Raw genomic sequence first — 13285 nt, forward strand, 5'->3', positions numbered from 1 at the left:
ATCCTGTTTCTTTCTCAACTGTTTACGGTCACTTAAAACATAATCGACTGTGTTTACTTGATAAAACGGGTATTTTAACATAGCTTTATGTGTCCGTTCAAGCGCAAAGAGATGTGAAAGAGTAATCAATTTGGTGTTCACGTGCTGTCTGAATCAAGCCTCTGTGTGTGTGTGTGTGTGTGTGTGTGTGTGTGTGTGTGTGTGTGTGTGTGTGTGTGTGTGTGTGTGTGTGTGTGTTATTTTCAACATAATCTCTCTTAAATACCTTATAGGGTTATGATAATCAAAACCTGAGCTAAGCTAAGCTAGCTCAAAAGTCCTGAGCTATATCAAGCTTTGATCTCTCCACGCCAAACTATCACTTTAATGAAATAATATAGTTTTTCCCACTAATAAAAAGATTGTATCATTAGCCAGCTCCACACTGGAGAGCTGCTTTATAAGAGAAAATAAAGTTGTAATTCTAACTGTAAGCGACACTGACTCTGACTTTTTCATGTTTAATACTGTATAGCTGCTTGATTTAAGGCTATCTATTGCATAAAGTACTATATAAATAAACTTGACAAGACTGGACTTTAGCTTGAGCAAACATCCACATCACTGTAATCAGATGTGTTCTTAACTGCTTCTTTCTCACCGCTGTCAGTTTTGTTTTGTTTTGTTTGTTTGTGTTTTTTTTTTTTTTTTGGGGGGGGGGGTTTATTGAGAGGAAAGTGCGTGGCATATATTTACATATTCATCCAAACGCCGCTCAGCAGCTTTACGTTTAGCTGTGTCTGCTCTGAAGTGCTGTCTTCTTCTCTTGATCCAGGAGGGCTGAATTACAGTCTTGCGCTACAGCGCCACACTAGTCAAGGCGCATTATTGCATGCTCTTTCATTAGATCATATAAGATCAAATGACCACTCGACAACAAAAATATTTTTCTACAATTTTTTATTGTCGACGTTGTCAATTATGTCAACTAATTGTTTCAGCCCTATGTGCGGCAGCGGCTTGGCGCACAGAAAACAGTGCACAAGCCCTGATACAAGTTCTCTTTCGCTTGAATGGTTTAAAATTGCTTAAATGTGTAATCTGGCAAGACAAAACAAGTGCAAGTGATAAACTTTCACTCTGTGATGGTTAAACTTAACAGTTAATCCGCGAATCATGTGTGCAGAACCGTGGGGCCTGGCCTGTATGGCTCACGAATCATCTATGATCCGTTGCACCCCTACAGAGAACTATAAAAGGACAACTGACTCATGGGTTTCTAGACAAATCTCACACACTAGGACAGATATTGATTTATAACTCATATAATATACTTAAGTGCCTAAAAGATAACAGCAAGAACAGATTTGTTCAGCTCGTAGGTTTTAAGCCCAGAAAACAATTAGCATTTTTGAGCTATGGTTTCCCTACTTTAAAAAAAATTAGGACGCAATGTACTGTATTAATATGAAGAAATTTCCCATAAAGATTTTTTTTTTTTTTTTACAAATGTTTTACCTGAATTTTGAATTTTGCACTGCATTGCATTGTGTTTTAGAGTTAATGCAAATGTCTGGAAAATTAATGGGTAATGTCCCGACAGAATATTACCAGTACATTTTCTTTTCAGTGTATGTATGTATGTATTTATTTATTGTGTATAGTTAACATTTTTTTCTCCACTGTTCAAAAGGTTCAATGATTTATTTTGAAAGAAATTAATACTTTTATTCACCAATAATGTATTAAATTAATCAAATATATAATGTGACGAGTTGGCTGCCTCCCTCCTTATTATCATCGTCACCCCGTCCCTAAATCGCCGCCCTTCACCAGGCTCCCGACAGGAGTGGGTGTGTGAAAGAGGAGGGGCGCTGGAAGAACCAGGGCTGGCGGCGTGTGATGGGGCACACCTGATGTAATTGGAGCCTCATCACCGCCACTGTTTAAATGCCGAGCGCGCCGCTCCTTGGTAGACCGGTCTCTTCCCTGTGCATGCACGCTGGTGTCCTCGTGGGTCCAGGAAGGGTGCATAGAGGGACTCCTGCACCGCCAGAGACGTGACCTGCCAGACCCGTGGTCCTGACGAGGACCGCACCCGTTAAACTGCTGTCGGGCCAGGATGCCATATTTATTTATTGTGTATAATTAACATTTTTTCTCCACTGTTCAAAAGGTTCAATTATTTATTTTGAAAGAAATTAATACTTTTATTCACCAATAATGTATTAAATTATTAAAAACTTTAATAACAAATCTCTAAATAATGACTACCACTTCCACAAGGATATTAGTTTATTTGCTTAAAGAATCTGTTGCAGTCCCTATAGCAACTTGTTAGCAATTAAGCTGCTATTCTAAAACCCCATTTGCATTTTCAGACTAAACCTGTGTCAAGGTATCCTTCTGGATTCGTCTACATATCACTGTCATGACTGAACAGCTCTCTACTGAGATTTTAGGAGAAAAGAAGACAAAACAGCCAAAGGAAGCTCTGGTTTATGGTGCTGTTCATTTTCCTTTGACACATTATTTCCATTTTTCATTCAAAGTATTTCTCACTCACTTTCTTTACAGGATCTGACATTTTCACTCCAGTGGTTTTGCTCACTGGATGTGACATGTAGAGTTTTTTGAGAATTATTTTTATATGGCTATATAACATATGATGTACAACAATAACATTCAGTAGTACATTAGTCAATGACTCAATAAAGCATTTTTATCCTTTCATGTGAATATAACGTGCCCATCAGATCCTGTTTCAATGTTCTAACATGCTGATGCCAGTGTCCTTCTTCCTATCTAAATGATGGATAACATCACAGAAATACACTGAAGAAAAAAGGTTGTTTATTTTGTGAAACTCCAACAAATCTTCTAGAAAGGCATGTAGAGTTGGACTGATGGACAGTCTGCTCAAGGCAAAATGGGCAAAAATGTAATAGCAACAGTTTACTTCCCTTTCCAATTTTACAGGCAATGTCATTTATTGCTTTTTCTCTTTATTTGGACATTGGTTAGCATTCAGTCTATGTAATATATAAAAGGCAAGTATGTGTTTGAACTAAGCTCCCAGCATATGCAGTGTACAAATAACCACAATTGACGACTCAATAATGAACAGTAAGTTAGTATTGTTAAAATTTAGACAATGTTGCCATTTATTTTTACTATTGCTGCTGCACCAACCCCCCGCCCCCCCCCCCCCCCCCCCCAAACAAAAAAAAAGCTCAGAACAAAGCCACAGCAGAATTACCTTTGGATGTCTCCAAGCAACACTCAGTGTTGTTGCATCCCTGAATGGATCAATGTGTTTGAATGAATCTGTTCAGTTAATCACTCATAAAGAATCAGTTAGTTGTCGCGTTCCTGAATGAATCATTGTGTTTGAATAAATTGAATGAGTGAATGATTCAATAACTCACTCATAAGACCTGTCGCTTGCTTCTTTACTGCTGAAATGAAGTGTATGGACAAATTGGTTTAGTGAATAAATTAGCTGACACACTCACAAAGACTCACACTTAGTCAGTGAGTCAATGAACAATCCAACTCTCTCTCTACCTTTGGCTTGCTCCTTTTTATCAGGGGTCGCCACAGTGGAGTGATCCTCACAACTGATTTGGCACATGTTTTAAGCCGGATGCCCTTCCTTCTGGTACCCAGCCCTGAGGGTGCACTAACTCGTGCGACCCCCAGTGCTGGGTCACACTCACTCACCCATTCACACACACAGTCACTCACAACGACCAATTTACTTTGTCCAATTCACCTATACTGCATGTCTTTGGATTGTGGGGGAAACCGGAGCACCCGGAGGAAACCCACACAGACACAGGGAGAACATGCAAACTCCACACAGAAAGGCATCCTGGCTCAGCCGGGACTCGAACCAAGGACCTTCTTGCTGTGAGGCAACACCCACTGAGCCACCGTGCCGCCATCAATGAAAAATCCAACTAACGTGGTTTTATTATGAAAATTATTTGAGAATAATTATTTGAGCATAATACAATTATTTGATTATTGAGTATTATTTGTTTAATATAAATATTTGTTTAATATTTTTTGCATCAATTTTTATTTATCAAATATTTCCAGTTAATAGTTTAGTTAGTTAATAGCATTTTCTATATATGGAAGTCAGCCCATTTAAAGTGGTTAGATAAATAGATAGAGAGACAGACAGGGGTCCAGTTGCATCAAATAATTTTCAAATATTTCCAGTTGCATCAAACATTCAACAATTTATTTAACAAAGACCTCTTGTTTTTCTTTTTTTTAATATATGAATAAAAGCAAATATAAGATCGCCTCATGTGACTATGTGATTATATAGTTAGTTGCATTTTTATTATTTACAGTACATTTAGCATTGTGTCTTTCCCTTCTATCCACAAACCTATCAGAACTTGCCCATAGCCTATTTTTGGGTCAAGATACATCAGTTGATATCCACTGATCTAAGTGATTGAGATTTTCCCGGCAGGGAAGGATTGTGTTTAATGAAATATGCATCCTCAACTATTCCTTTGATCATAAAAGCCTTAGCAGTATGCCTGCTTAAATATTTACATTTTGGGAAACAGTGCTGTCAGTTATATCAGGCTTTATTTTGCCTAACTAATACAGTAAAGCACACAATGCACTGTACTGCAGCTCCATGAGAGCTGCAATCTAAAAATAAAGTGGACTTTGCCCCATCTATAATGCATGGCTGGTCAGATTTCACGCTCCATTGACAGTTAGTGTGGCACAATCTTCCACCTGAGGGGCACAAAAGAAACAAAAAGGGAATCAGGACCTCATCACTGACCAGACCATGCTGGGTCCTTCTAAGTCAATGGCTCTTGAGTCACTGAATGTGCTGGGAGTCAGGCTGGACAATCGAATACAACAAAAGCCACTATACAGACATGTTTGTTCACAAAGCAAATATTTAGAACTTAATTAAAGGTGCTGTACAGTGTGAATGAAAAGTATCACCCCCTTCAAAATAATAACATTTTGTTGCTTTGCAGCATGAAATGACAGTTTTTGTTTTATCCAGCTGTATTTACTCAGTGCAACTTATAACATCCAAGTGACAAATATGTCAGCAAGTCAAAAAAAAAATAAAAAAATTCACTGATATGGAAAAAGGATCACCCCCTTGTGTCATTAGTTTGTTAACCCACCTTTTGCTTTAATTACAGCCTTTAGTCTGTTGGGATTTGTCTCTACTAACTTTGCACATCTGGTCTTTGCCATTTTTGCCCACTCTTATGCAGAACTGCTCAAGTTCAGTTAAATTTTATGGTGACCATTTGTGGACTGCAGTCTTCAAGTCATTCCACAGATTTTCAATGGGGTTTAAGTCTGGGCTCTGACTTGGCCATACATTCACTTTAACTCCCTTCAACCACTGTGTGCTCAGTTTTGCTGTGTGCTTTGGGTCATTATCATGTTGGAAGGTAAACCTTCTTCCCATTGATATCTTTCTGGCAGAGGGCAGCAGAATTTCCTCAAGAATTTGATGTTATTTTGCCCCATTCATTTTTCTTTCTATCCTGACAAGCGCTCCAGTCCCTGCTGCAGAGAAACACCCCCATAACAGGACATTGCCACCTCCACTGTAGGTACATTGCTTTACTGTAGGAAATTGGTTATTTGGATGGTGAGCTGTACTGGATTTCTGTCAGACATATGGTTTGGTGTTTAGGCCAAATAATTCAATTTTATTCTCATCTGCCACAGAATCTTCAAGGTGCTTTGGCAAAGCTCAGTCATGAGTGCATGTGGCTTTTTTGAGTGGCTTTTTTCTTGCAACCCTCCCATACAAGCCACATTTGTGGAGAATGTATGATATTGTTGTCACATGCACACAGTGACCACTCTTTGGCATAAATTCCTGCAAATGCTTCAGAGTTGCTGTAGGGCTCTTGGAAGCCTCTCTGACCAGTTTCCTCCTAGCACTTTCCAGTTTGGCATGACATCCTGATCCAAGAGGGTCTGTGTTGTATCAAATACCTTCCACTTCCAAATAATACACTGGACACTGCTTCTAGGGATTGATAAAGCCTTTGAATTTTTTTGTATGCATCTCCTGACTTGTGCCTGTCCACACCTTTATCCCAGATATCTTTTGACAGTGCCTTGTCACCCATAGTTGATTGTTTGCTTCAGTTGCTCTACTAAAGACTGAAATGCTCGAGGAAAGCTCTTTTCATGCTGAGCTAATCAAAATCACCACAGCTGATCACAGTTGAAAATCAAATGGCTTTGTGTGCCATTGAGAATGTGATTAGCTACACCTGATTGCGTTTACAACTCATTTTTAAGAGGGGGGTGATCCTTTTTTCAACAATTCAGTGATTTTTATTTATTTATTTTTTTTCCCCTTTCTGACATGTTGGTGTTATATCTTTCACTTGGATGTTATAAGCTGCACTGAGTAAATACAGCTGGATAAAACACAAACTGTGTCCATCTCCATTTCAGGCTCCAAAGCAAAAAAAAAAAAGTGATTATTTTAAAGGGGATGATTCTTTTCTATACCCATTGTATGTCAGTTTTTTTTCAACGTTAAAATACTTTCTCATATCCAAGTTTGCAGAAAGATAGATGTAGCTGCAAATAAGATTCAAATGCCAATGAATCTCCCATGAGATTCATTTAGTGTAAATCAACTTTGCCGCTTTGGAACAATTTGTATTCTGAAAAGCGCAATACAAATAAATTGAATTGAACTTTAAAGTTCATTTCACACCGTTGTGCACATCTGCATCACTGAGGTACCCTCTCCACCATTAAGATGTGGCTTTCTGCAACACATACAGTTTTTTGGAAGCAACAGTATATTGGAAAAAGCAGGGTGTTCATTTGCTGACCACTTTCTAATGCCATTAAACACCCATTCTTTTTCATTAAGGTGACATCTACTTTTCTCACTCCATAAATCATGATGAATTACACAGTAAGAGGCCCGTTAAAATTATCATTTAATTGTATCATCTATGAAGAGGAAATTAAATTAAACAAAACATTTAACCATTTGCTAAGACAAAACTAGCATGCTGCTTTAAATTGGCTAGCTCAAGGTTGTTTCCTTTAAAATCAAATATGAATCATTTGGCCGGTTGACTAAGAATGGGTTCAGCTAAAATATGAGTATACATTGGTCCCAGATTGTTCCATCATGAGTCATATTCATCTCTCATGATTTAACTTTTCGTTAGCACACCAGCTCTATCACTGTCGCAACCATGAAGTGTTATTTTATGGACTGCTGTAAAAGCATCACAAGAATACTTTTTATGACCTCCATTATACTATAAGGTCACTTCCCTTATGGCACAGTTCTGTATCTGTGACAGACTTATCACTCTTTACAGAGAACATCAGCTTCACTCTGAGCCACTTCATGGCTGAAAGAAATGCCCATTCTTGCTTTTAATTGGATTAAATTGTTTTTGTGACCTACTTTGGTTTATATGCATATTGTTCATTCCAGTTGACTGCTGTTTCCGGGAGAAATGTATTGTACACAATGCAAAAAATAGTTTTTTTTAATGATTTTGTAAAAAGTCTCTTATAGAAAGGCTGCATTTATTTGATCAAAATACAGTAAAACATGAATACTGTTAAATATTATCACAATTTTAAAGGGATCATATGATGTTGCTAAAAAGAACATTATTTTGTGTATTTGGTTTAATGAAATGTCTTTATGCGGTTTAAGGTTCAAAAACACATTATTTTCAACATACTGTACATTGTTTCTTCTCTGTTTCTGAAATGCAACGTTTTTTTTACAAAGCTCATCGGTCTGACAAGCGAGGTGTGCTCTGATTGGCCAGCTATCCAGTGCTTTGTGATTGGTCGGATGCCTCAAGCGTGTGATGGAATGTTACGCCCCTTGTCATACTGTGATGCGTGTCCCGGTCAGAACACCGGCAAGACAAGACAAAAACAATAAAACCCATACCAACGAGCCATTTGTTGCATCCAGTGGGGACATAATTACGGATTATAATGACTTATACTGTGTTATGCAAGACAATAAAATCATGTCTGGATTTGTGATTGGAGAAATGACAAACAACAAGCTTTATTCTACACCAGCAGTTCTCAATTTCAGTCCTCGTGCCCCCCAGCTCTGCATATTTTGCACATCTCTCTTTGTTAACATACCTGATTCAGATAATCAGCTCATTAGAAGTGAGCTCCATATATGAACTGTGTTCTCATTGACATGGTCCCTACAAAGTGTTCATTGCTCCCTACTCCCTGAGCAGGGGAAATCTGTTGAAGTTTACCTCACTTCGGAACATTCATTCACGAATTTGTGTGAAAAGTGTGACATCATATAACTTTATAAATCGATACAATTTAAATTCACGTCTCGCACACTTCAATGCACTTTGAATGGAACATACGTTCGCTTCGAACCGGAATAATGGCGGAATATCCTGTGATGTCCAATTCGCAGGACACTTACGTTTGAATAGAACAAATGTCTGAAGCCATAAGAGAAACATACATGTGCAGAGCAGGTGGGAGTCGGGACTGGAATTGAGAACTGCTGCTCTACACTGCTCAAAACTCATGTTTGAATCATCAGTGGCAAATACTTTACAAATGTAAACGTACCTACAGTCTTCTCTCCCAGGATCAGGAAACAGTCCTCCATAAAATGCGTTGCACACATCTAAATATTTGGGTTGAACTGTTCTGGAACAGTGTTGTAAATAATACTTAAGCACTGATTTCTAGTTGTTTCCTCTTTCTTATTTATTTATTAGCTAACTTAGTTGTTATTCTTGGGTTTTAAATTCAAAATCCCTTTAAAATTAAATATGTACACAGTTTGGATTAAATGAAAGTATAGTCAAATTTTTTAATTAGCATGTTTTTGTGTTTTGCTTTGGTACTGAAATTGGTACCGAGAACCGTGGCTTTTCACTGGTATTGGTACAGAATACTGAAATTTTGGTACCGTGACAACACTTATATGACCCCTTTAAATAACAGTTTTCTATATTAAAATAATGTCGAATTCTCAGCATTATTATTGCAGTCTTCAGAGTCACACAATCCTTCAGAAATCATTCTAATATGCTGATTTGGTGCTCAAGAAAAAAATTCTTATTATAGATGTTAAAAAACAAAACACTTCTGTGGAAAGTGTTTTCTTCAGGTTTATTTGATGAATAGAAAGTCTAAAAGATCATAGAAATCTTTACTTTTTTAACTTTTATTAAAAGCATTATTTCAAGAAAAAAAATCTTACTAACCTCCAAATTTTGAATGTTATATAATATTTATTTAATACTTTTTTATATTATACATCTGTTCTATGCATATATTAAATTATAAGATCCTGGTATTAGGAATGGCAATCATGATCAATATTTATGAGAATCTTTATTCTCATCATTAGGCTACTGAAAATATATTTCTGAAAATATAAGGTGAACATAAATGTTTGACTTGAACATGACTAACTTGCTAATGTAATCATAAAAAGATACACAGACATCTGTATAAACACTCTGTATTGTACAATCTACAATCTTCTACAATCTGTATTGTAGATATGTTGTATGTATAAGAGAGGTGTACATCTGTCAGTCTTCCTTTCTGACCTGTCACAGAATAGACTGACCTGGGCAGCAGTCATTCTAAAACTAAAAAGTGGATTTCAAGAGTCTGACTGAGTAAGGCCAATATGGAGCACAGCAAACAGGGTAATATGGATAGAGGCCTGGAAAATTGATTTTAACACCCAGGCAAGCGTAACCTCAATGAATAGAGGGGTCAGATGTAATCCTGTGTGACAGCACTGCTGACTGGTGGAAGCTGCAGCAAGAGTGAGAAAGATCGCAACAAACAACACCTGGAAGAGAAAGGTGACTAAATGTGACCGTACAACATGTCACAAAGAGGCTAAACGGCTGCAAATCCTGAAAGGTTAACAACTTAAATGGAACAAAAGCTAATGGTATTTTATACCAGGGCTTGAAAATGAAAAAATTAAAGTAATTCAATCAGTTCACTCCGAGCAGAATCGATATTTTAACATTTATGTTCCTGCGTTCCTCTGTTATTACCGTTTCAAAACTGGTTTGAGTAGAAGAAATACTGGTTAATAAAGTTATTTTTTAAAAACAATTTTCTTTGCCTATAATAATAATAATAATAATAATAATAATAATAATAATAATAATAAAGTAAAGCATTTTCTTTACTCAAAAAGAAAAATAAAACAGGAAGAGATCTGGTAGCCTATCAGCCAATACACCATAATCTTTTCTAGATTTTGGCCAAATGTAGGTTACTAAACAAAAGAAAACATCTATTAACACTTTAAAGACATCAAAAATATGTTTTAAGATATTTAAAAATGTTTGCTGAAAAAAAAAAAACAAACAAAAAAAAAACTTAAGTCGCGTATAGGCTCACGTTGCATTTTATTAGCCCTGTTACATTCAGAAATAATGAAGGCTAAAATGCCGGTAGGCTAAAGCAAAATGTTTACACAAACTTTGGAACATGTCACAATGAACCGTAACTCACATTTTTTCCTTTGTTTTGTTAATCTGTCAATGATTTAAGTGTAAATATATTTAGTGTATATATATGCCTATATATTTCTTTTTATGTAAGCCTATAGTCTTATTCTGTTTTCTCCGTTCACAGAATCGCTGCAGGTGCATGTGATCTGTTGAATCCTTCTTACACTATCCTCGGATAAACGCCGGTGCAATGACATTGCGACTTACCTAAGTGCACAGATGAGCGGGCATTTCACTCGTTGGATGCGTCAGCGTCACATTTGCAGGCTATAATACTGGAATTCCTGACTGGTTGACAGCAAATTTCAAATATTAAATGGAACCATAAAATAACATTATTAACCGGTTAATGGCCATTTCATATTTTCTATTCTGTTTGGAACTATAAAATTTGATTTAGATTCTGTTTCTGGTTCTGTTCCTGTCAAAATTTAGTTTGTTTCCGGTTTTTGTTTTCGTTCCTTGAATTGGTTCAGAGCCCTGCTTTATACATCTCTTAAAAAATCAATTATGGTCAGTATTTCTTTACAGTGTTGTAATGCTTTCAACTGGTTGATTCGTCAATTAGGGGAATATCTGGTATGAGTTTTCGCTATTCTTAAAATATTAGTATGATCGTAAACCAGATGATTGAACCAGAAAGACTTTAATAATTAAAATCAATATTTAAACCAAAAAAAGAGTTGGTTTATGTAGCTTAATCAAAGGCATTTTGTTAAAACTTTTTATTATTATTATTATTATACTTAATTTTCAATCCAAAAAGACCTGGATATAGCTTGAAACCTCTAGAAGAAGTAGAGTCCAGGAGGAGTTAAATTATAAAACCTAACCCATGCTTTGTAACTGTATGTTAGCTGGCCAACATGATTACCAAGCAGCAACCTTAAAGCTTTAATGGATTGATTTTAAATGCCACTAACGGAGCCGTGACCATATTAAAATGCATTAATCACTGTCAGCTTTCTACAGTTACTATTAAGTTATGTATGGCTCTAAATTTCCAAAAGCAATGAAGTGCTGGCTCCAAAACAAAAACAAGTCCTGATATAATGCATGATTTATTCCAGGAATTTATTTATTACAGGATTGTGGTTAAATAAGTAATGTTGCTTTAATCAGTTTAATACTATAGTACGTTATTCTGGAAGGCAAAATAATTATGTGGTTCTTCCACCGATTTCAGCACACTTTTCAGTGCTGTCACATAGCTCTGTTTGATGCCACGCATTTGCACATAATGGAGTACTGTGAAAGAGCAAATCAGCTTGTGAAAGCGTTCAACAAATTTGTGGTTAAGGAAATTACAAATGACAAGAGCGGAAAAAAACTGGACTTCAACAAATGGTGGGACATTATTTCCACAGCACTTTAACATTTCACCAGTATGCAAATAATCACTTTGTTATCTCAACTGTGTGAACTAAATGTCACTGAAATGTTATTGTTTTGCCATTAAAAAGACTCCTCTGACTGTATGCCAAACCTTGATGTGACGCTTCATATGATATGTGGGGAAATTATATGCTTGCAGAATATGAGGAAGATTCATTTTTTATGCCTTATGTCTTTGATTATAAACCTAATATGAATCTAAATGGGATTTTGCGTGGGCTTATGTTGTCTGCTTCAGCATTTACAATTGCTTGGGTGGAATTGTGGCTGTTTCAGTTTTATCAAGTGAAAACCCATTAAAAAATGCTTTATTGTTCTTTTACTTGAAACATGTAATTAGCAACATCAAGGTCACAGGTGTGATTCCCAGAGAACACACAACTGATGCAATATATAGTTTGAATTCATTGTACTGGAAGTTACTTGGGATTAAAATAAACCATCTGCCAAACGCATGGACTAAAATGCTTTAAGACATCTTCATTGTGCTTTTGGCTTAAATTCACTCAAAAATGAAAACGTATGGACTTCTTCCTGCTGCAGAACACAAAAGAAGGATGTTGGTAACTAAAGGTTTTGATGACAATTGACTTCCATTGTTTGGGGAAAAAAAATCTAAATTCAATTCAATTCAATTCAAGTTTATTTGTATAGCGCTTTTTACGATACAAATCATTACAAAGCAACTTTACAGAAAATTAAGTTTCTACAATATTTAGTAGTAGCTTATCAGTGGTAACTGTCAGTTCATGTGCATATGGCAGAAATGTTCAGAAAAATCAATAAAAAGACGTAAACAAACAGACGATTAACACTATTAACAGCAATTATGCAATCAAACTTATAGCAAAATGTGGTAGTTCTGTATGTTGTCTCTGGGTTAGCATCATCTGAGGTCCTCTGAGGGGTTGGCATCATCTCTTCTCAGGTGTTCTGGATATCTTCTGCTTCACAGAACAAAGAAAGTCTTACAGGTTTGGAATGACTTGAGGGTGAGAAATTTCTAGAATTATTATTATTATTATTATTGGTGCAACATTTCCTTTAATATTGCAGACTGTTGGACTACAACTTATAATGTTTCAAAATCTTGGAGGATTATAAAGTAAACACTAAAGGTTTGTTTTTCCAAACCTATATGCATTTAATTCTTCTGCAGAACAAAATATGATATTTTGAAGAATAATGGGATCTAAACAACATAAGACTCCACTGACTATTATGAAAAAAAAAAAAAACATTTTGTAAAATTTTTGAAAATTCACAAATAATTATATATAAAAAAAAATTTATTTACACCTTAGATAAAAATATTTTTTTACAGTCAAAATATCTTTGTGAGTGTGTGTGTT

This window comes from Cyprinus carpio, chromosome A9 (assembly GCF_018340385.1).
Source record: "Cyprinus carpio isolate SPL01 chromosome A9, ASM1834038v1, whole genome shotgun sequence".
In the NCBI taxonomy this organism is placed as follows: Eukaryota; Metazoa; Chordata; class Actinopteri; order Cypriniformes; family Cyprinidae; genus Cyprinus; species Cyprinus carpio.